The sequence below is a fragment of the Oncorhynchus nerka genome, linkage group LG28 (genome assembly GCF_034236695.1).
Source record: "Oncorhynchus nerka isolate Pitt River linkage group LG28, Oner_Uvic_2.0, whole genome shotgun sequence".
Classification (NCBI taxonomy): Eukaryota; Metazoa; Chordata; class Actinopteri; order Salmoniformes; family Salmonidae; genus Oncorhynchus; species Oncorhynchus nerka.
In genome coordinates, this window is record NC_088423.1 from 27,030,102 (window position 1) to 27,055,611 (window position 25,510).

Here is a 25,510-nt window from a genome sequence, read left to right on the forward strand (position 1 = left end):
AAGAATTTTTGACCAAAAACAGATCAAAGATATACTACAGCATCAAACTAGTGCAAGATAAACTTTCCACTATATGCGGTCAACACTGTGTATTCTACCAATGCCAAAGAGCCCGGGGAGTTTCTTTTGAAGATGTTATGTATCTTTATAATGATGATTTAAGAAGTAATGATAACGTTGTAGCTTGTTTTGTTAGAAAATTTCAAAAGTGTTCAAATATTTGTCCTTTAAGACCGTGTAATGAAGGCGTATGCTCACGTCAAATGTTTCAAGAATGCCACACATGTTAAATTGCTTAATTTTTCAAGTAAAATGTATTGAATTTAATCATAGTCATTCAAAAGTCTAACCACCCTGAGAGATCGGGATTAGGAAAAGGTCCGGAGACGTTCAGGAGGGTAAATGAGTTATCATCATCCCTTTTATAGGGGGGAGGAGTTGTTGGGGCATCTTTAGGGGTGCTGTATCTCGTTTTTGTTTTAAAGCTTGAATCTGTTAACGAAGCTTATAATTAAGGATGTTGCGAATTTTCTTAGCTTTTTGTTAAAAATCGCGCAACATTTCAGCGCACTGCTATTCATGCCAGGAATATAGTACATTCATATGATTAGTGTGTGTGGATAGGAAACACTCAGACGTTTCCAAAACTGTTTAAATCACGCCTGTGCCATTTACAGAACGTGCGTTACGTCAAATAGTGCATGAAAATCTGTTCACTGAAAATGGAAAAATATATTCTTCCGCTACGAGAGGCAATTGTTAAAAGCGAACAGAATTACACAGAGACGAGTTTTCATTGGCTACAGCTTCCCCAGCTTGTCTAGAGTCACGTCATTTGTTGCGCAATTCATTCTTGGTCTAACCGAAACAAAGGAACTCCTTTCCTACTGTCCCCGCCCAGATTTTGCTTCGACTTTTTCAAGACAGCCATTTTTCCACGGGCAAGCTAATCTTTTCACATCGCCTCTTGAGGATTTTTATCGCTTATTAACGTGTACTAATACCTAAAGTTGCATTACAAAAGTATTTCGAAGTGTTTTGTGAAAGTTTATCGTCGACTTTTTGAATTTTAAAAAATGACGTTACGTTATGAAACGCAGTTTTTTTTCCGTTGATCACACAGTCTACATATAACGATATCTAGGCTGTATATGGACCGATTTAATCGAAAAAAAGACCCAATAGTGATTATGGGACATCTAGGAGTGCCAACAAAGAAGATGGTCAAAGTAATGAATGTTTTCTATTTTATTGTGCGGTTTGTGTAGAGCCGAATATGCTAATTATTTTGTTTACGTCCCCTGCGGGTCTTTTGTGGTGTTACATGCTATCAGATAATAGCTTCTCATGCGTTCCCCGAAAAGCATTTTACAAATCTGACTTGGTCGATAGATTCACAACGAGTGTAGCTTTAATTCAGTATATTGTATGTCAATTTTAATGAAAGTTTGAGGTTTATCAACCTCTATGGTGGCGCTCTTGAGCATTTCTGCTGATTTGATCCCCACAGTGGGAGCACTTCTCTAACAAGGGTTGGGTACACCCGAGAGGGGAATGTTGAGGATTGCAAGGGCCTTAAGAACTGATGCCACCCGGGAGGTTTTCTGTCATCAGCAACCTTGTGGGCAGCCGTGGTACTTTTAAGGAAGTCAAGCATATGTGAACCCTTGACAATAGCGCCCTGAAGGATAAACTCTCCTTTGTCATTCCAAGTAGCGGTCCCCTTTGAGTCTTTTATCTTGTTCATAATGTATCTAACAATTTTCCTGTTATGTGCCGGAACATGTGTCAACATGTCATGAATAACATTATCTTTAACAGGCATTTGATCTTCACACGGTAAGATCGCATGCACATGCATTACAGCGGCTTGGCCTTCGCTCCTCATCTTTTAGAGTGTCCGGTAGGAAAAGCGTTAAATGGTTGGTCTCTCTCTCACCTTGTTTTACCAAGGCTAAATACTTTTGCAAGAGGTTTGTGTATTTTTGGACCTTATCATAGGGGTTCAATCCTTTTCGGTTCAAAATATCCTTCATGGCCGCATCCAAATCATTTTCCGCTGTTTGTCTGATATTTTCAGGACCCTGCATTTGTTTTTTAAGTTTATCCAACTCTTGTTGAGGCACCAAGTACATTTTATTGGCTATCACACTGTGTTCAACCCCCACGTCTGGCAGCAATAAGGCTGGTGATGAAGGGCACGGCTATACTTAGTAAAGGTAGAAGAAAACCCCCAGACTGTTTTATGCTCTGTCTTTTCTTTTGAAGACTGGCCCTTTTATTGGCAAAGAGTTTGATTGCGGTCTTTTGTCTCTTTAATTTTTTAAATTGGGTCAGGGTGAGTGGAATGAGTCCTTTGAGAAGATTCAAAGCAATCTCACATAGGGATGGCCTTCCGTTCTTTAGCTGTAGCCCCAACTAGGCTTCTCAAGAGGGGCAGGTTTCTTTTTAAACGCAAACATAGCGGTTACTTTTTAGGAAGGTACGCAGCTGGCCACTCCCATGGGAACATACCGGTTCGTAGCCTCAGGTGTTCTGGAGTATTTGCTTTTAAATCCACGATTAAATAAGAAAATGGCGCGTTGCTAGCATCCTCATAGTTCTCCATAAAGTAGGATTTCCTCTCCGGGTACATCTGCTGAGCTAGAGTGTTAATTTGTAGTTTGTCTCTAGGGCTTTTGAACAAAACCATGTAATTGGCGTTTAAACTAATGGTACGACTATTTTTTACCTTGGTGAAACACATTCTGCACCAAGTAAAGTACGGACTGATTTTTATGATGAGTATATTGGGATGTTCGCTACCTGCAGAAAACATATCGTCCAAAACCAGCAGATTGTTTTTATGAGGAGGGAGAAGTTATTCCTTCAACAAACTTGATTTTTATTTCTTCAACAATTCATCATACAAAGGTTGATAACACGAAGAACACCACACAATATTATCAGTCTTTTGAGATAACACGTGTTCTCTAAACAAGTTTTACCACTATTGGATGGGCCTGCGATTAAGGCCGAAAATGGTAGTTGCAACCGGGGGTCAAAACCTTCTACAGCAGCCATTATATCTTAAGCTTTAAGACACACTGGGGCTTGTAGTGTCAGTATTCAAAGGGCAATGTGGTCCCGTCAGGCAAAAGCAGTCTCTTGTCATAGAGACTGCTTTTATTTGCTTTTGATTTCCAACAACATCATGGTTAGCAGCTTATACATTTATAGACCTGGTTATGGGGGTCCATTTGTATATGGGCTGATTACAAATAACATGTGTTTTAAACCGTAGGAGGTTGTCTAGACAAGATATATTCTACCTGGGTTGTTTGACTTTTTAGCCCCCCAAGTCCTTGGTGGTGACATAAATACGTATTTGAAAGGCATGTGTGTTAATGAATCAAAAGTGCCCATTTTAAGAGACGCCCACCCAATCCTAAACAGTCCCCACACATCTTTTTGGTTTCAAACGCCCCATGCAGAGACACACACCCCACACACCCCTTTTGTTTTGAAAAACACACACCTCCTGGCCCGGCACACGCACACACCCCCGCTCTCACACGTCTGGTGAGATACCTCTTTCAAACCATTTATTTAATTCATCATATTTAGTACAGACCTTTTTAAAACATCTTATAATTAATCCAAAACAATTTTACTGCACAATATTGAAACATGCACGGATGTTTTATTTATCAACATTGGTTGTACAACAGTTATACATCATTACCAGACAGCACTAAACTTTTAATACCTTTAATGTTTATAACATACTGCTGTAGGAAAGACCGTATTCGCATAAAATAAGACATTGCATTTCTCTGCGAGAGAGAAAACAAGAGATTCCCGTTCGTGAACCTCTCTGGGATATTCGGGATGGTAGTGTCCCATCCCGCCAACAACCAGTGAAAGTGCAGGGCACCAAAATCAAAACAACAAAAATCTCATAATTACAATTCCTCAAGCATACAAGCATTTTACACCATTTTAAAGATAACATTCTCGTTAATCCAGCCACAGTGTCTGATTTCAAAAAGGCTTTACAGCGAAAGCATCATAAACAATTATGTTTGGTCACCACCAAGTCACAGAAAAGCACAGCCATTTTTTCAGACAAAGAGAGGAGTCACAGAAACCGCAAATAGAGATAAAATTAATCACTAACCTTTGATGATCTTCATCAGGTGATACTCATAGGACTTCATGTTACACAATACATATATGTTTTGTTCATTAAAGTGCATATTTATATCCAAAAATCTCATTTTACATTGGCGTGTTATGTTCAGTAGTTCCAAAACATGAGGTGATTTTGCAGAGAGCCACATCAATTCACAGAAATACTCATAATAAACATTGATAAAAGATACAACTATTAAACATGGAACTTCTCCTTAATGCGAACACTGTGTCAGATTTTTTTTTAAACTTTACGGAAAAAGCACACCGTGCAATAATCTGAGTATGGTGCTCAGAGCCCAAACCAGCCAAAGAAATATCCGCCATGTTGTGTAGTCAACATTAGTCAGAAATATCATTATAAATATTCACTTACCTTTGTTGATCTTCATCAGAATGCACTCCCAGGAATCCCAGTTCCACAATAAATGTTTGATTTGTTTGATAATGACCATCATTTATGTCCAAATAGCTCCTTTTGTTAGCACGTTTTGCAAACAAATCCAAAGTCACGAAGCGCGTTCACTAGGAGCAGACGAAATGTCAAAAAGTTCCGTTACAGTCCGTACAAACATGTCAAACAATGTATAGATTCAATTTTTAGGACATAAATCTTCAATAACGTTCCAACCGGAGAATTCCTTTGTCTGTAGAAAAGCAATGGAACGCGAGCTAACTCTCATGACCGCGCGTCACGAGCACGTGGCACTCCGCCAGACCTCTGAATCATTCCCCTCTCATTCAGCCCCCCTTCACAGTAGAAGCCTGAAACAACGTTCTAAAGACTGTTGACATCTAGTGGAAGCCTTATGAAGTGCAAGATGACCAATATCCTAATGTATCTTCAATAGGGGCTGAGTTGAAAACCTACAAGCCTCAGATTTCCCACTTCCTGGTTAAATTTTTCTCAGGTTTTTGCCTGCCATATGAGTTCTGCTATACTCACAGACATCATTCAAACAGTTTTAGAAACTTCAGAGTGTGTTCTATTATTTCTAATAATATGCATATATTAGCATCTGGGACTGAGTAGCAGGCAGTTTACTCTGGGCACCTTATTCATCCAAGCTACTCAATTCTACCCCCCAGTCACCAAGAAGTTAAAACATTCAGGACCTCACACAAAACGCCCTCGATGCTTTTATCATTGGGTTCGTGACAAGAGACGCATAGCACCCCGAGAATTGGCCTACAAGACATAATTGTCCGTACAATGTTCTGGGTTTTATTTTAAAAAAATCTTGTTTAGTGTTCTGGGGCCACGTGTTGTTCTGGGCTTTATTTATAATGCGTCTGCCGCAAACCCAATCCCCCCCCGGACATTCCTGCTTCATAGACAACAACCAGTAAAATAGGGTGGGTGTGGGGTCATCCTCTTTTAAATGTTCAAACACATCCCCCCCAATTCAACCAGATCCCTACACATCAATCGTCATGACAACTTCAAAGGAATAGATGCAATATAGATATAAAATAACACACCATCTAACACGTGACAACAGGATGCATTATATGGCCATAACCACGTGACACCTTCCCAACAGGATGTCCTGGCCAGATGCCCATATTTGGCATGTACGCGTCATCCGGACATAGGGTCATAAATCCGACGTTTGACGTACGCCGTCTACTTTATTCTCTCTGACATGTTAGCACATTTCTTTTGCCACAGTATTTGAACATTGACATCAATTTAGCAATTAATTGTAAAGGAGTTACAGCAGTATATAGTACAGTTTGAGATGTCAGACAGAGCCTGTCCTGGTCTATGTCATGCTCTACAGTAGCATGCCAAAATACTGACATGCTGGTATGATACTGGTAAACCAAAATAAATAAGAGAATAGCTGCCACTTAGTGAACAATTTTATCCACTGCTATGCTGCTAAAATCAGAAATGGTCTAGCCGTAGGGCAGTTTGGGAAAATGCCAGACAGGCTGGACCAACTTAAGGGGATACTTTGGGATTTTGTCAATGAGTACGTTTATCTACTTTCCCCAGAGTCAGATGAACTTGTGGATATCATTTTCTCGTCTCTGTGTATAGTAGGAAGGAAATTTGAAGTAGTTTCGCTAGCCAATGCTTACTAGCATTAGCACAATGACTGGAAGTCTATAGGTATCTGCTAGCGCTAATTAGCAATTTCCTTCAAACCAGAAGCAGAGACATAAAATTGTTATCCACAAGTTCATCTGACTCTGGGGAATTAGATAAAGGGCCTCATTGCCAAAATCCCGAAGTATCTCTTTAATTGGGGGTTTTGCAGAATTATCATTATTTGGCTAATTAGAAATGTCCAAGCGGATTTCTGGTCTCATCCGTTCATGCATATAATGTAATAATATATGCCACTTCAGGCAATTTTATCCAAAGTGACTCACAGTACGGTGAATGAGTAGCGGACTGTATTTTGTCCTGCCCCAAGCAGGACAAGAACTAGCAACCTTCTGAACAATAACAGACACAGCTCAAAGGCAACTGATAGAGTAAGAGCCTAGTTCGTCAGTGACAGTTGGCTGTGGGAATGAAGGATGTCACTGATGTAATACAAATGCACAACCTACATTTCTGGTGGTCTATGTATAGCATTGCCATACGTTATGTATTGTAGATATGTAGTGATGTAAAAATGTACTGTTTTATCTTTTGTTTTATGTGTAATGTAAGTGCCTTAATGTGCCTTGGCAGCAGCTAATGGGGATCCCTAATAAACACAAATACAAAAATTCCCTGAGGGAATTTAACTCATGACCTTGGCATTGCTGACCCCATGCTCTTACCAATTTCGCCATTTAGGACCACATTATACTGTTACGATACTGCCGCTGTAATTTAATAATACATGCCTCTTAGCAGACACTATTATTCAAAGCGACTAACGGTACTGTGAGTGCCTAGCATACATTTCTAGTATGTGTATGTGAATCCTGCAGGAGCTGACCCAATGTTCTTACCAACTGAGCCAGCAGAGCCACACAGAGCCACATGATACAGTTATGGTATAATACATTCCTCTTAACAGACACTCTTATCCAAAGGAATGTACCGTGCAGTGAATGCGTAACCTACATATCTAGTATGTGATCCCTACAGGAGCTGACCCCATGACATTGGCATTGCTAGCGCCACACCCCTTAGTAAATGAGCCACACATGACCACATAGGCTACTGTTTGTATTCCCTACGGGGTGCATTACTTTTGACGAGAGCCTTTTCGGTCCTGGTCAAAATTAGTGCACTAAATAGGGAATAGAGTGCCATGATACTGGACTGCCTTGATATCATCAATAATATAATGCACGTTTCACAAATCTGGGATTGCCCCAGTGGAGGCTGTTGAGGTAAGAACGGCTCATTCAAGCCATTATTATTTCATTTCTTTCAATATGTAAAAAAACAAATGTTTTTGAAATCGTCCACTTTGAAATTAGAATATTTTGTGTAGATTGTTGACAAACAATTACATTTAATCTCACTTTCTAACAATAAAATATGAATAAATCCAAGGGGTATGAATACTTTTGCAAGGCACTAACATTTCAGTGCCATTAATGAGTTTTTGAAGTACTTTCTGAATTAATTTTCAGAAGAAGCAGAGAAGGCTGACAATAATGTTTATTGCACAGCTGAGGAACATTCTAGCTGAGAGTATAATTTTTCAGAAATGATTTCTCTGTAGCTCAGTTAGTAGAGCATGGCACTTACATTGACAGGGTTGTGGGTTTGATTCCCAAGAGGGACCAGTATATGAAAAAAGTATGCACTCACCACTGTAAATTGCTCTGGACAAGAGTGTATGCTAAATGATAAAACAACTATAACTAATCTCAAGAAATTATACTTATTAAGTATACATTTGCATATTCCCCAGCATCCTTTTCTGCAGTTTAAATTTAAATGTATAATATGATATTGTTCCTCATATTTAGCTTATTAAAATGTTTTGATGCCCATTTTCAAACGGAATAATGTTGTACCTTTAATTACATATTACACATTACACATTATTGAATTGTTAATTTATTACCATAATGTAAAACAATTCTCAAAAGTGTTACTTGTAAATTGCTACTTTGTTAACACTAGCTGAGAAGATGCCTTATTCAATCAAGGTAACTTCTATATGAGTAATTACAATAGCTAATATGCTTAATGGGAGGAGGTGCTGCATTCGGAGTATGGTGTCAGGAAACAACCTCTCACTCAACATCAACAAATCAACAAAACAAAGGAGATGATCGTGGACTTCAGCAAACAGCAGAGTGAGCACCCCCCTAATGTTTTAATAAGTTCATCGGCGTGCACATCACACACAAACTGAAATGGTCCACTCACACAGACACTGTGGTGAAGAAGCCGCAACAGCCCCTCTTCAACCTCAGGAGGCTGAATAAATTTGGCTTGTCACCTAAAACCCTGACAAACTTTTAAAGATGCACAATTGAGAGCATCCTGTCGGGCTGTATCACCGCCTGGTACGGCAACTGCACGGCCCTCAACCGCAAGGCTCACCAGAGGGTTGTGCGGTCTGCACAACGCATCACTGGGGGCAAACTACCTGGCCTCCAGGACACCTACAGCACCCAATGTCACAGAGAGGCCATAAATATCAAGGACAACAACCACCTGAGCCACTGCCTGTTCACCGCGCTACCATCGAGAAGGTGAGGTCAGTACAGCTGCATCTAAGCTGGGACCGAGAGACTGAAAAACAGCTTATATCTCAAGGCCATCAGACTGTTAAACAACAATCACTAACTCAGAGAGGCTGCTGCCTACATGGAGTCTCAGTAGTCACTTTAGACAATGGCACTTTAATAATGTTTACATATCTTACATTACTCATCTCATATGTATATACTGCATCTTATACCATCTATTACATCTTGCCTATGATGCTCGGACATTATTCACTGTTTCACAGTAAAATCGCAAAAGTTGATTAAACTCCTATGAAGTCATATTCAACAACTATTTGGGGGTTTATACGGTCGCACCCCCATGTTGTGTTAAAACTACTCTGGTTGTGTTGTCACGTTCGTAGTATGAAGGAGACCAAGGCGCAGCGTGGTATGCGTACAGTCTCTTTATTAAAAGGATGAACACCGAACAAAAAATAACAAACGAAACGTGAAGCTATACAATAGAGTGCTGACAGGCAACAACACATAGTCAAGATCCCACACCAGAAAGTGGGAAAAAGGCCTGCCTGAACATGATCTCCAATCAGAGACAACGATAAACAGCTGTCTCTGATTGGGAACCATATCAGGCAAACATAGACATACAAAACCCCTAGACCTACAAAAAACCCTAGAGTACCCACCCTAGTCACACCCTGACCTAACCAAAATATATAGAAAACAGAGATATCTAAGGTCAGGGCATGACATGTGTTGATATTTTGGGAGTTAAAACAACACTAAATGGAGTAAATATCCAACTCTCAAAAGATTAAATTGAACTCCAATTGGCATTTAAACACTTTCTGTGCTGTCAGTGTAATGTTGTTCTCTGTCAGTTTACTTCCTTTGAGTTATAAGGGTGTAAAGTCTTATTTGCATTTTTTTTAATGTGTCACATTATAGAGGCTTGTAATGTGACATCCAATCCCTGTTGGAATCCAACTAGTGGGAGGATATCCAGCAACTTTACATCACCCATGACTTGCTTTCAGAATGCCTGTCAAAGTAGGGAGGAAATTACAGTTGCTGGAGACTACGTACATCAGGGTTCTCCAGCCCTGTTCCTTGAGAGATATCGTCCTGTAGGTTTTTACTTTTGCTCCAACACTAATCTAGTACACATGCTTCTGATAATGAGCTGGCTGATAAACTGAATCAGGTTAGTGGCAACTTGGATTGGATTGAAAACGTACAGGAGAGTAGCTCTCCAGGAGCAGGGTTGTACAGCCATGACGTACAGCATGTAAAGTTTAACAACCATCTCAGTAAAGGTTGCAAATAATATAACCACTAACAGATTGGATTAGTTAAGACATTTTTTTATTATTTTTGTGTCACATAAGATTTAAAAAACAATCGAATCAAACATAAGAATCAAACTTCAACAGTACATGCTGGGAAATATGACAGTTAGGCCCATCCCACCTCTGTGGATACTCCATAGATTTTACTCTGTGTCTTTGGTTACTCTTAATGAGTTAAAAGTACTTCGTGACAATTAACTCCAGTTATCAACACTGACTCCAGGGAGTGTATCACTCTGTTGACAATAAATGTAACTCCAGGAGCGTCAATTTAACCCTAAAAACTTCAACTCTCGTTGATTTACTGTGTTTGTCCATTAGCTCACTCACTCACCCATCAATTCAAACCTTGCTGTACCTATTATTTTCTGTCAGAGCCGTAGACATAGATACACATCACAGTATTGCATCTGTGAGAACACGGGCAACGCTAGCCTCTATAAATCCGAGAGTGGAAGACCAACAGCACAGACAACCAGTAAAGTACATTTAAATGTCATTGTATTCAACATTCTGGCTTGTAGAGACTATTGCATCTTTTTTTTACAGTGACTTCTTTCAGAGTGATATCCATGGAGTAAACATTGTAACAGTCTTAACGTTTAGACAAGGGCAGAGCCATTGAGGCCATCTACATTTTCTTCTTCTCTACTTCTATGAGTTGGCAAAAAAAAATAAAAGGGTGCACACTGCAACCAAATTGTGTTGTTTATAAAGCCAAGGTTTTTTTATTGCCACCTGCAGTTATGGAATGTTTCCTCAAGATTACAATACATTTTCTGATTCTTCCTGGTAACCTGGATGGAATTATGTGATCTTTCTTTAACCCATAGGACTTCCCTTCCAGTTGAATGGTGAAAGTCCTCAATTGTGCTGCCCATGCTAAAATGGACTTTTGGGCACTAGAGTCTATCTATCTCTGTGGTCAGAGCTCATCTTTAGTCTGGAGTTGGTATCTGCTGCCATCTGCTGGACAGAGTTAGTCAGACTTCTCTGTTGGAGTAGGATAAGGTTGTCATCACTAGGTGGAACTAAAGTGCTTCTCTGAGTTTCCTCTATCATCCATGTTCTCATATGAGCCTCTCCAAATACCTTTGCTGGTAAGGCCAGGACAACTTCTACCCATTGTATTAAAACAAACATTTAAGGCTCAAACATACCTGATTTCTGCCTGTCTAGCTCACCGGACAGGCAGGCAGGATCAAAGGATGAAGTGCAAAAATAGATAAAAACAAGTAATGGTAACAGTGGTTAGAATAAAAAATAATGTTAGCAAAATAACAAAACAAAATTATATACAAATAATTATTTCTTCCAAGACATCAAAATTGAAGTGCACTCAATCAAAAAATCTGGTTTTGGCGACTGATAGGCCTACTGTCTACCGACATGGTATACTCTCCTCATCAGAACACAAGTGGCAAAGCCAGAAAGAAGTGCCTTCAGGTGGTCACTGGGCAAAACTATTGGCACAACAAGCAGGGGTGCACATGACCAATAACTGGCTGAAACCTCCTTAACAAGCTGAAGGCTACAAAAGACTTTAAGCAGACTATCATAACATCACATAATATTCACAGAGAGGCTGATATACACTGAGTATACCAAACATTAGGAACACCTTCCTAAAATTGAATAGGTGAATCCAGGTGAAAGCTATGATCCCTTATTGATGTCACTTGTTAAATCCACTTCAATCAGTATAGATGTCAGTATAGATCAGTGGTCCCCAAACTTTTTATAGTCCTGTACACCTTCAAACATTCAACCTCCAGCTGCGTACCCCCTCTAGCACCGGGGTCAGCGCACTCTCAAATGTTTGTTTTTTCCATCATTGTAAGCCTGCCACACACACTGTATGATACATTTATTAAATATAAGAATGAGTGTTTTTGTCACAACCCGGCTCATGGGAAGTGACAAAGAGCTCTTATAGGACCAGGGCACAAACAACTAATATAATAATAATCAATAATTTTGCTATTTATTTAACCATCTTATATTTAAAACCTTATTTGTTCAACGAAAATTGTGAATAATTCAGCACAGATTAATGAGAAGGGTGTGCTTGAAAGGACGCTCATAACTCTGCAATGTTGGGTTGTATTGGAGAGCCTCAGTCTTAAATCATTTTCCACACACAGTCTGTGCCTGTATTTAGTTTTCATGCTAGTGAGGGCCGAGAACCCACTCTCACATAGGTATGTGGTTGCAAAGGGCATCAGTGTCTGAATAGCGCGATTTGCCAAGGAAAGATACTCTGAGCGCAGCCCAATCCAGAAATCTGGCAGTGACTTCTGATTAAACTCAATTTTCACAGAACCGCTTGTTACAATTTTGATGAGGCTCTCTTGTTCAGATATCGGTAAGTGGACTGGAGGCAGGACATGAAAGGGATAACGAATCCAGTTGTTTGTGTCATCCGTTTCATGAAAGTACCTGCGTAATTGCGCACCCAACTCACTCAGGTGCTTCGCTAAATCACATTTGACATTGTCCGTAAAGCTTGAGTTCATTTGCACACCAAATCATACAATGATGGAAAGACCTGTGTGTTGTCCTTGTTAATGCAGACAGAGAAGAGCTCCAACTACTTAATCATAGCCTCAGTGTTGTCCCACACATTGAATATGGTTGCGGAGTGTCTCTGTAATCCTAGATTCAGATCATTCAGGTGACAAAAAACATCACCCAGATAAGCCAGTCGTGTGAGAAACTCGTCATCATGCAGGCGATCAGACAAGTGAAAATTATGGTAAGTAAAGGAAACTTTAAGCTCGTCTCTCAATTTAAAAAAAACGTGTCAATACTTTGCCCCTTAATAACCAGCACACTTCTGTTGTATGTTGTAAAAGTGTTACATGGTCGCTGTCCATATCGTTGCATAGTGAAGAAAATACACAAGAGTTCAGGGGCCTTGCTTTAACAAAGTTAAACATTTTCACTATAGTGTCCAAAACATATTTCAAGCTGTCAGGCATTCCCTTGGCAACAAGAGCCTGTCAGTGGATGTTGTAGTGTACCTAAGTGGCGTCATCAGGAGCAACTGCTTGCACGCGCGTTACCACTCCACTATGTCTCCCTGTTATGGATGTTGCGCCATCAGTACAGATACCAACACATCTCGACCATTAAAGTCCTTTTGATGTCACAAAGCTGTCCAGTACTTAAAATATATCCTCTCCTGTTTTCCTGTTTTCCAGTGGTTTGCGGAAGAGGATGTCTTCCTTTGGAACATTGGAACATTGGAACATTGGCCTTTCATTTTAGAAGATGCTCTTATCCAGAGCGACTTACAGTAGTGTGCGCAGTGTGAGTCTGGTCATTTCCGGTCACAACTTGCAGACTTGTTTACGTGTTGCTGTGCGTTTTGTTGCCAACCTTACTTTGCTACCTGACTTTACGGTTGTTACTTTTTAATTACCGTTTATATTTTTTAGTTTTTCCTTCACTCAACTTTTTTTTTCATTCAACTATTTCAATCCAGACGCTTTATCTGGACGTGGTTCATCAGGACCTCCAACAGACGAAGCTAAGTAGTAACATTAACATGATGCCTTCTAATTGCAGTCGCTGTACTGATAATATACAGGAGAATGATCGCCTTATGGCGAGGATTGCTGTGCTGCAAGCCCAGCTTCAGACGCAAGCGTTAGGCAAGGGTAATTTCAGTGTAGGAAAGGATGAAACAGCGTCTGTGCCACCAGTAAGTACAGATAGTAGTATAAAACCCCTCGCACAGTCCCCCGCTCATTCAGCCGACAGAAACTTTCAACCGGTTTTCCCCATTAAGCAGCAAGTTGGAATCAGAGGCCGAGCCTTCTCTGGTCTCTACTCCTCCTGTTATGGGGTCTGAGACGCCGAAGCCTCCCACCATTAGTTCTGACAAATTGAAAACCCTAGTCATTGGCGACTCCATTATTAGACTTAAAACAGTCATCCAGCGATCATACACTGTTTACCAGGGGGCAGGGCTACCGACGTTAAGGCTAATCTGAAGATGGTGCTGGCTAAAGCTAATACTGGCGAGTGTAGAGAGAAAAAGAGATTGTTATCCATGTCGGAACCAACAATGTTAGGAAGAAACCGTCTGAGGTCACCAAGCACAACATAGCTTCAGCGTGTTAATCAGCTAGAAAGATGTGTCGGCATCGAGTAATTGTCTCTGGCCCCCTCCCAGTTAGGGGTAGTGATGAGCTCTACAGCAGAGTCTCACAACTCAATCGCTGGTTGACAACTGTTTTTTGCCCCTCCCAAAAGATAGAATTGGTAGATAATTGGCCCTCTTTCTGGGACTCACCCACAAACCCACGACCAAGCCTGGCCTGCTGAGGAGTGACGGACTCCATCCTAGCTGGAGGGGTGCTCTCATCTTATCTACCAACATAGACAGGGCTCAAACTCCTCTAGCTCCACAACGAAATAGGGTGCAGGCCAGGCAGCAGGCTGTTAGCCAGCCTGCCAGCTTAGTGGAGTCTGCCACTAGCACAGTCAGTGTAGTCAGCTCAGCTATCCCCATTGAGATCGTGTCTGTGCCTCAACCTAGGTTGGGCAAAACTCAACATGGCGGTGTTTGCCTTAGCAATCTCACTAGGATAAAGACCACCTCCATTCCTGCCATTATTGAAAGAGATTGTGATACCTCACATCTCAAAATAGGGACACGTAATGTTAGATCCTTCACTTCAAAGGCAGATATAGTCAATGAACTAATCACTGATCATAATCTTGATGTGATTGGCCTGACTGAAACATGGCTTAAGCCTGATGAATTTACTGTGTTAAATGAGGCCTCACCTCCTGGTTACACTAGTGACCATATCCCCCATGCCTCCCACAAAGGCGGAGGTGTTGCTAACATTTACGATAGCAAATTTAAATTTACCAAAAAATACTGTGTTTTTTCTTTTGAGCTTCCAGTAATGGAATCTATGCAGCCTACTCAATCACTTTTTATAACTACTGTTTACAGGCCTCCTGGGTCATATACAGCGTTCCTCACTGAGTTCCCTGAATTCCTATCGGACCTTGTAGGCATAGCAGATAATATTCTAATTTATGGTGATTTTAATTATCACATGGAAAAGTCCACAGACCCACTCCAAAAGGCTTTCGGAGCCATCATCGACTCAGTGGGTTTTGTCCAACATGTCTCTGGACCTACTCCCTGTCACAGTCATACTCTGGACCTAGTTTTGTCCCATGGAATAAATGTTGTGGATCTTAATGTTTTTCCTCATAATCCTGGACCACCAGACCACCGTTTTATTACGTTTGCAATCGCAACAAAAAATCTGCTCAGACCCCAACCAAGGAGCATCAAAAGTCGTGCTATAAATTCTCAGACAACCCAAATATTCCTTGATGCCCTTCCAGACTCCCTCTGCCTACCCAAGGACATCAGAGGACAAAAATCAGCACATCCAGGTGGACTGGGGGCAGCAAGGAGTCATCATGCCAGGTAGTCCTGAGGTATGGTCCTAGGGCTCAGGTCCTCCGAGAGAGACAAAGAAAGAGAGAAAGAGAGAATTAGAGAGAGCATACTTAAATTCACATAGGACACCGGATAAGACAGGAGAAGTACTCCAGATATAACAAACTGACCCTAGCCCCCCGACACATAAACTATTGCAGCATAAATACTGGAGGCTGAAACAAGAGGGGTCAGGACACACTGTGGCCCCATCCGATGATACCCCCAGACAGGGCCAAAAGGAAGGATATAACCCCACCCACTTTGCCCAAGCACAGCCCCCACACCACTAGAGGGATATCTTCAACCACCAATTTACCATCCTGAGACAAGGCCGAGTATAGCCCACAAAGATCTCTGCCACGACACAACCAAAGGGGGGGTGTCAACTGTTCTGCCTGCGGCTATTGGACCGTGACCTGTTCACCGGACGTGCTACCTGTCCCAGACCTGCTGTTTTCAACTCTTTAGAGACAGCAGGAGTGGTAGAGATACTCTTAATGATCGGCTATGAAAAGCCAACTGACATTCACTCCTGAGTTGCTGACTTGCTGTACCCTCGATAACTACTGTGATTATTATTATTTGACCATGCAGGTCATTTATGAACATTTAAACATCTTGGCCATGTTCTGTTATAATCTCCACCCGGCACAGCCAGAAGAGGACTGGCCACCCCACATAGCCTGGCTCCTCTCTAGGTTTCTTCCTAGGTGTTGGCCTTAATAGGGAGTTTTTCCTAGCCACCGTGCTTCTACACCTGCATTGCTTGCTGTTTGGGGTTTTAGGCTGGGTTTCTGTACAGCACTTTGAGATATCAGCTGATGTAAGAAGGGCTGTATAAATACATTTGATTTGATCCCCCCCATAAACGTAATGGACATATACTGAAACAGGAGCTGTGCCAGGCCCACCATGTCTGTTGACTTATCCAGCTGTAACGCATACAATTCATTGGCATGTAAGCTAACCAGTAATTGTTTCAAAATGATGCGTCATGAAACAGTGTTGTTTGATGAAGACATTGTCTGTGTAGTTTTTTTGGCCTATTCCCCCAGCATTGTCCCAGCTATATCTGTGGTAGCAGGAAGAATTAGTATGGGCCTACCGATCACGGCCGGTTGTGATACAGCCTAGGATCGAACCTGAGTCTATAGTGACACATCTAGCACTGTGATGCAGTGCCTTAGACCGCTGTGCCACTCAGGATCCCTACTTGACACAACTGTGGGAAGCATTGGAGTCAACATGGGCCAGCATCCCTGTGTAACACTTTCGACACCTTGTAGAGTCCATGCCCCGATGAACTGAGGCCCCATATGGGCTCACCTGAGAAATTCTGTACTAATCTTATCAAACAAGTTAGGAACAGACAAAAAAATACTGTGAACATCTCCACATTGACAATCTTCCCGATAGGTCACATTAAAATGCTATCAAACTGCAAAGAATTCGGTTAAAAATGTCAAGTTGTCGTTTATATCGGTGGGTGTTCTTATCTCTTATCTCACCAGGTGTCGCCCATCTTCCCCATTATCCCCTGAGTATTTATACCTGTGTTTTCTGTCTGTCTGTGACAGTTTGTCTTGTTTGTCCAGTCAACCAGCCTTTTGTCTCAGTGCCTGCTTCCCCCCCGCCCCAGTCTCTATTTTCCTCGCTCTCCTGGTTTTGACCATTGCCTGTCCTGACTCTCAGCCCCCCTGCCTTACCACTCTGCCTGAGCCTGCCTGCCGTCCTGTGCCTGCCTGCCGTCCTGTGTCTGCCTGCCGTCCTGGTCTGCCTGCCGTCCTGTGCCTGTCTGCCGTCCTGTGCCTGCCTGCCGTCCCGTGCCTGCCTGCCGCCCTGTGCCTGCCTGCAGTCCTGTGCCTGCCTGCCTGCCGTCCTGTGTCTGCCTGCCGTCCTGTGCCTGCCTGCCGTCCTGTGTCTGCCTGCCGTCCTGTGCCTGCCTGCCTGCCGTCCTGTGCCTGCTTGCCTGCCTGCCGTCCTGTGCTTGCCTGCCTGCAGTCCTGTGCCTGCCTGCCGTCCTGTGCCTGCCTGCCGTCCTGTGCCTGCCTGCCTGCAGTCCTGTGCCTGCCTGCCTGACGTCCTGTGCCTGCCTGCCGTCCTGTGCCTACCTGCCTGCAGTCCTGTGCCTGCCTGCCTGCCGTCCTGTGCCTGCCTGCCTGCCGTCCTGTGCCTGCCTGCCGTCCTGTGCCTGCCTGCCTGCCGTCCTGTGCCTGTCTGCCTGCCGTCCTGTGCCTGCCTGCCTGCCTGCCGTCCTGTGCCTGCCTGCCTGCCGTCCTGTGCCTGCCTGCCTTAAATACGAATGAGTCACTCTGTGGTCACTAAGTGTGTGAGTGTGAAAATGTGTCTGTGGATGAGGCTTTGTGTGTCTGGACAGTTGTGTTTTCAGGTCTTTTAAAGGATTACTGTTTAGTGGGGGACCCCACCTATCTCTGTGTGCCAGAGAAAGGCTTTGAGATGAGAACTAGCCTTTAGTGAACTCATTGAGGATCTCCTCTCTGGCCTCTCACTCTCACTGACTCAACCTGACATAGAGCACTGAGAGAATATACACAAATTCCAAGGGACAAAATAACACAGAACAGCAGAGCATGGATACATACACACAATTCCTCTGAGCCGTGTCACACACTAAAATGTCACACGCAAGCGCACATACACACACTTTTGTATTGTTATCCTTGTGGGGACCAAATAATTGATTCCCATCCAAAATCCTAGTTCCCTAATCCCTTTTAACCTAACCATAACCTTAACTCCAAACCCCTAACCCTAGAACTATACCTAACTCCTAAACCTAACCGTAACCCCTAACCTTAATTCTAACTCTAACTGTAACCCTAAACCTAAAATAACATTTTTCATCATGGGGAGGCAAAATGTCCCCACTTGTCTGAATTTTCCTTCTTTACTATCCCTGTGAGGACTTCTGGTACTCACAAGGATATTAAAACAAAAACACACATACACACTTGAATCGCTCCCTGCAAGCCCTCTCCATTCCCAAATGCAGTACAGTAAGACTCCCTTCATTTCCTGACTCTTCTAAACTATGAAACAATCCTCAAATGGATTGATTATAACTCCTCAGTAATCCTCAAACGACCATTAACATGAAAGTCTAAAGAAAAGGGAATTAGGGAAAATCTGTCCAACAACCATTTTCCTTTTGTAATAAACAGAAAAGGACTCATCTTACTAAGTAAGGAGACTCAGCTATGTTTCTGTGGTTAGAACAGAGGAGGGACATTCACCATGGTCCATGTACTATAGACTCCCTGGCCACATCAGAGTGTGTGTTTGTCTCTGTGCACGCACATGTGTGTGTCTACATGTTGTCTTCCAGTGGTTTTGACTTGTGCCCAACACCTTCCTTCATCCAGTCCAATAGGTAATACGATTAGTGGTTTTAGAGCTCTCTCCCTTTCTTTCTCTCTTTCCTTCTCTCTCTCTCTCTCTCTCTCTCTCTCTTCATTCTTTCTTTCTCTCTCTCTCTCCCTCTCTCTTTCTTTCTTTCTCTCTCTCCGTATGCTTTTGCGTATGTGCGCATGTGTGTGTGTCAAGCTGAGTGCTTCAGCAGTCAGCTTGGTAAAGCCATCAAACGTAATAACCTGTGTGAGTGCTAAGAAAGTTTTGCTGCTAATTCAATAGCCATCATTTCCTCTCAGTCACAATAAGTTTAGCTAAGAGATGATTGACATCCTGGTTGAGATGGGTCTCTTTGAAGTGGGTGTGTGCACATGCGTTTGTGCGTGCCTTTGCCTGCGTGCGTGTGCACGTGCGTGTGTGTTTAGTGCTGTGTGAGTTATATCTTTCATGTATCTGGGGAAAAGATTTGGATCATACTGTACACTCCCTGTACACAGATTAAGTGATGTGCGTGTGTGCGTGCGTGCGTGTGTGTGTGTGGAAAAAGGTCTGGATGAGACCATACATTCCATGTCCTGTACCTTGATCATGTCAGGAGAGACTGTCAACATCCCAAATGGCACCCTATTTCCTTTATAGTTCACTACTTTTGATTAAGGCCTATATGGCTTTGGTTAAAAGTATTGCACTACATAGGGAATAAGGTGCCATTTGGGACACGAGCTCAGAAAGATTATGTTTTCTTAACTGCACCCAAAAATGTATCAACCAAATAACCAGTAACCACATTCACATTTCTCTGGTTTCATGCATTTAATGTCATTATCTCTTGTCCTCTATGTCTATTTGGATGTAGTTAAATAGTCTAAAGTGACTTCCTCTCATTGCCTCATGTCCTTCATCTGCACAAATATGAAATAACTGAGGATTTACAATTATTCATGCATGATGCTTTCACCTATCCTGTGCAGATAATGGAGAAGATATCACTTCAGATTTCCCAGTACAGTATGCTGTCTCTTCAGCCAAGGGAAGGTGGCATGGTTCGCTTTTGAAAAACTTTCTCTCCAATAAAAATGATTTCCTCTGAATCCACAGTTTCAGTCACTCATCTGTAGAATGTTTTTTGTATTTCCCCTGCATGCTTGTGTTCAGTTTGTTCAGTTTCCCAAATATGTCTGTTACAAAGGCGAGGAGACACATTTTCTTTAAATTACACAGAAAGTCAACCAAGTCAGTTTTTTTTTACATCCATTGTGAATGACAACATTTCTTCTCTTAATGCAAAAGATCTTTCCAACACTCCCTAGATAACTAGCAAGCCTCAGTGTGAAATATAACATTGTCATGCTCTGATCCCATATCCCCACAAAGTTTTGCAAACAGGCTGTCGTGCAGTGGATGTGCTCAGCTCTTTTGCCGGAAGTTGCTCTCGGTGTATCATACAATGGCATCTAGGCCCTCACAGCTAACGTCCATTTGGAGAGCATACGCTGGGGAGTTTTTGAGTCATTCAGTCAGAGTTTCCTCTTGATTGCAAGCAACAGCTTCTTTGTTTAACAGTGTTATCTGACAAAGGTATTGATGTGAGTTTCTGTGTCTCTGCCTTCCCACACATTGTTTTCACAATATCAATTGTGGCCAGTAATATCAAAGTCTCTGCAATAGGGTGTGGTTTCATAGCGTAGTGGGCCTAGCCACACTCTAAGAATTAGGGGTTCAACAAGGGTTCTTCTTTGAACCTTAGGGTTCTTGGCACTAAAAATTTGCCCACAAGAGGTAGGGTTCATTGAGGAACCTCCTTAGTTGGTGCGGGTTCTTGCAGGAACCTAACTGCCCAACTGAAACATTTGGACTTGAATTTGAAAGGACAAGTGCAGGCACTTAACTGAAAAATGTAAAGATCTCCTCAATTTAAGGTAAGGTTTAAATTGATATGGTTTTGTGTTGATACCATCTATCTTTTCATATTTGTGCCAATATTTCTACAACAGAAAATGGACACAATTCAATGGATATCAATCAATAGATAGGTAAGAATATGTACTGTATGCTATAAGAGTATGTTGAAGGCTAGCTGTATTGGGTGCAGATGACTGTACTTTTATTAATAAAAATAATAGAGGGGGGTAGTTCAAAAATGAACCCCAAAAGGTTCTTCAACAGAACTTATAGGGGTTCCCCCACAGTTTCAATTTGAAGAACCCCTAAACAATAGTCCAGGAGTGCATTCACTGTTGGAATGATTCAAGTGCAACGGTCAAGTGTCGCCTTTTCCATGATATGAGGGCGCTCTCTGGTTGAATTTTATATATTTTTTCAAGATTTTGACATTTTCCAGCAACACCCTTCTCAGGTGACCCCACACCTGAGGGGTCGTGACCCCTAGTTTGGGAACCACTGTCTTAGAGTCAATATTTGTGTGTGTATTTGATTGTTTTATGGATAATGATAGTCGGAATGTAAAGGGCCAGACAGATACAGAGAGAGACAGTGAGGAATGGCCGAGGCGGGATTTGAAACCCTGTTGTCAGCGGGCATGTGTGGTCGAGTTGGCAATGCTACCACTAGACCAGACAATTTTTTCTTATGTGTTTATCAACATTTCTGAGAGTGCAAGTTACTGTGAGGTCAAGTTAATGTGTACGAAAACGTGGTTTCTGGACACGTGTGAATAAATCACATGATTTGTTTTCTTTTCTTTTTTGTTGTTTGAGTCTAACAAATATAATTGGTTGTTTACATTTACTTTGCTTACAAATATTTTAGGTTCTAATGAGGTACGACAGTTGAACTGAGCTCATGAGGCATTTATACATGATATTTTTTCAAGAATCAATGGGTTCCTATCATGAAGGTCCAAAAACTGATGTAACTAACAGGCAGTGACTTTCATACAGCAGAATTATGTCACCATTTGATTGTGACACATTAAGCAAAACAATTTATTCTGTATGCTCTTCAGCAAATGCTCCTCAAAAACATTCACTTGTCCCGCATTTGGGATTTTTAGATGTGGCCACCTTAATTACACCGCTGCAACATGTTATGGCCATCTTTTCACATGTGTGGAGACGAACATCATTTAAGTCCCCACATATGAGTCTGCAGTCTTCAATTTTCACGTGGAGTTTTCTACATGTGAAACTTCAAATTAGATTGTTCTTCACATGTGAACTTGCAATTCCACATGTGAAATTTAAAATCACATGTGGAAGTTTTTCACATATGAAACGGCAAATGTGATTTTCACATGTGAATGTTAGTCATGTGAAACCGCAGATTTCTCATGTGATCCTGCCAATTGTACATGTTTTTTGTTTGTTGTAAGGGTGACTGCTAGTCCCTCTCTACAGCATGTGGTAAGGGAATGGTAGTGTATCGCCTTGATATTCAATATGTTCTCCTCATATTTGTTTGTGTATCACTAATGTGGCTTTTGGATGATTAGACATTCTCTGGATGCGTAGAGAGACACGTGTCATCAACAGGGGACGGGGTGGTGCGTAGATTGTAGATTTATTGGGTGCAAAGACTGACACTACACTTGGTCATTCTGTTAGCATGCAGGCTGTGTTAGTTACATCACTGCTCTACGATAGTCAAGTCCCTCTGCAGGCACACTGAACATTAGCCAAACTATCCCTGTCTCTCTGTGAACTGGTCCAACTGGTTGGAGGACACTGTGGCCCTGTCTAGAGTTACCCCAGGACAGGGCCAACCAGCAGAATATTACCCCACCCACTCTGCCATAGCACAGCCACCAGACCACCAAAGGGACATCAACAGACCACTAACTTACTTCCCTGAGACAAGGCTGAGTATAGCCCATGAAGATCTCCCCCACTGCATGAGCTGAAAGGGGCTCAAAACCGGACAGAAAGATCATGTCAGTGACTCAACCCACTCAAGTCGAGAATAGCAAAAAAAGCCTAGCATGACGTGATGCACCACTCCTAGGCGTGGCATGGGAGAGTGCGAGCAAGCCAGTGTCTCAAACCCCCTAATAGAGTCAGAGGCAGAGAATCTCAGTGGAGAGAGGGGGCCAGGCAGAGACCGCAAGGGTTGTTTGTCACTCCAGCTCTTTGCGTTCACCTTCGCAACCCTGGGCCAGACTACAGTCAATCATAGGACCTACTGAAGAGATGAGTCTTCAGTAAAGAATTAAAGGTTCAGACTTAGTCTGCGTCTCTCATATGAATCGGCAGATCATTCCATAAAAAATATGAGAAAGCCCTGCCTCCAGCTGTTTGCTTAGAAATTCTAGGAACAAGTGGCCTGCGTCTTGTGACCATAGCACACATGTAGATATGTACGGAAGCACCAAATCGGAGAGATAGGTAGGAGTAAGTCGATGTAATGCTTTGTACGTTAACAGCAAAACCTTGAAATCAGCCCAAATAGGAAGCCAATATAGGGAGGATAGCACTGGAGTAATATGATAATTTATTGGGGTTCTAGTCAAGATTCTAGCAGCCATATTTAGCACTAGAGTATTTAGTGCCTTATATGGTTAGCTGGAGAGTAGAACATTGCAGTATACTAATCTTAAGGTGACACATTTTCTGCAAAAGTTTTTGACAAAAATGTGAGATTTTAGAAATGTTACGAAGATGGAAAAAAGCTGCTCTTGAAATAATTTTGATATCTTTGTCAAAAGAGAGATCAGGGTCCAGAGTAATGCTGAAGGTCCTTCACAGTTTTATTTGAGATGACTGTATAACCATCGAGATGCATTGTCAGATCCGACAGCAGATCTCTTTGTTTCTTGGGACCCAGAACTAGCGTCTCTGTTTTGTCCGATTTTAAAAGTAAAATATTTACTGCCATCCACTTCCTTTTGTCTGAAACACAGGCTTCCACGACAGGCAATTTTGGGGTTTCACCATATTTCATCGAAATGTACAGCTGTGTGTTGTCTGTGTAGCAGTGAAAGTTTACATTTAGTTTCTGAATTACATCAACAAGAGGTAGCATATATAGTGAGATCATTAGTGGTCCTAGAACGGAACCTTGATTTACACTGAAACTTACCATTGATTTGTCAGTGGACAAACCATCCACAGAGATAAATTGATCTCTTTCCGACATACAAGATCTAAACCAGGTCTAAACCAGGCAAGAACTTGCCCTCTTAGACCAATTAATGTTTCCAATCTCTCCAAAAGAATGTGGTGATCGATGATGTCGAAAGTAGCACGAGGACAGACGTTAAAAGGTAATTTAATGTACCACCTTCCCCTTCAGACTACAGCGTTTTGTATACATAATTTGTATTCCGGCAGCTTTTTTTTGTTGTTGAGAAATGTGAGATTAGACATAGGCGTAAAATGTTCTCTCAAATGTTGTGCAGACATTTGTTACATCCCTGTTAATGAGCCATACGTTTTGAGCGAGCATGCAATTGGCATACTGACTGCAGGAATGGCCACCAGAGATGTTGCCAGAGAATTGAATGTTAATTTTTCTACCATAAGCCGTTTTAGAGAATTTGGCAGTACGTCCAACCTGCCTCACAACGCCAGACCACGTGGTCTCAGACTGCGGGATAGTCTGAGACCAGCCACCCAGACAGCTGATGAAACTGAGGAGTATTTCTGTCTGTAATAAAGCCCTTTTGTGAGGAAAAGACGTATTCTGATTGGCTGGCCCTGGCTCCCAAGTGGGTGGGCCTATGCCCTCCCAGGTCCACCCATGGCTGCACCCCTGCCCAGTTATGTGAAACCTATAGATTATGGCCTAATTAATTTATTTGAACTGATTGAATTCCTAGTATGAACTGTAACTCAGTAAAATCATTGAAATTGTACTATACTTTATACTATACTTTAGTTCAGTATAGATCCAGGGTATGATTTTGGCAATGCATATGTCCCAAGACTTGTCGAATAAAACCCACTGAGTCGATGATGGCTCTGAAAGCCTTTTGGAGTGGGTCTGTGGGCTTCTCCATGTGAGAATTGAAGTAGCCAAAAATGTGAATATTACCTGCCATGATTACGAGGTTCGATAAGAATTCCAGGAACTCAATGAGAAATGCTGTATTCGGCTCAGGAGGCCTGTAAACAGTAGCTATTAAAAGTGATTGACTAGGCTGCTTAGATTTCATGACTAGAACCCCAAAAGAAAAAACACAGTCTTTTTTTGTAAATTTAAATTTGCTGTCATAAATGCAACACTCCTGCCTTTGCGGGGTGCGCGGGTCATATGGTTGCTAGTGTAACCAGGAGGAGAGGCCTCATTTGGCAAAGTGAACTCATCAGGCTTAAGCCATGTTTCAGTCAGGCCATTCACATCAAGTTTATGATCAGGGATTATTTCATTGACTATGACTGCCTTGGAAGTGATGGATCTAACATCCTTCAATCTTCAGCAGGCTTGGTCTTGTTTGTGGGTGAGTCCCAGAAAGAGGGCCAATTATCTACACATTCAGTCTTTTGGGAGGGGCAGAAGACAAGTCTTCAACCAGTGATTGAGTTGTGTCTGCTGTAGAGCTCATCAC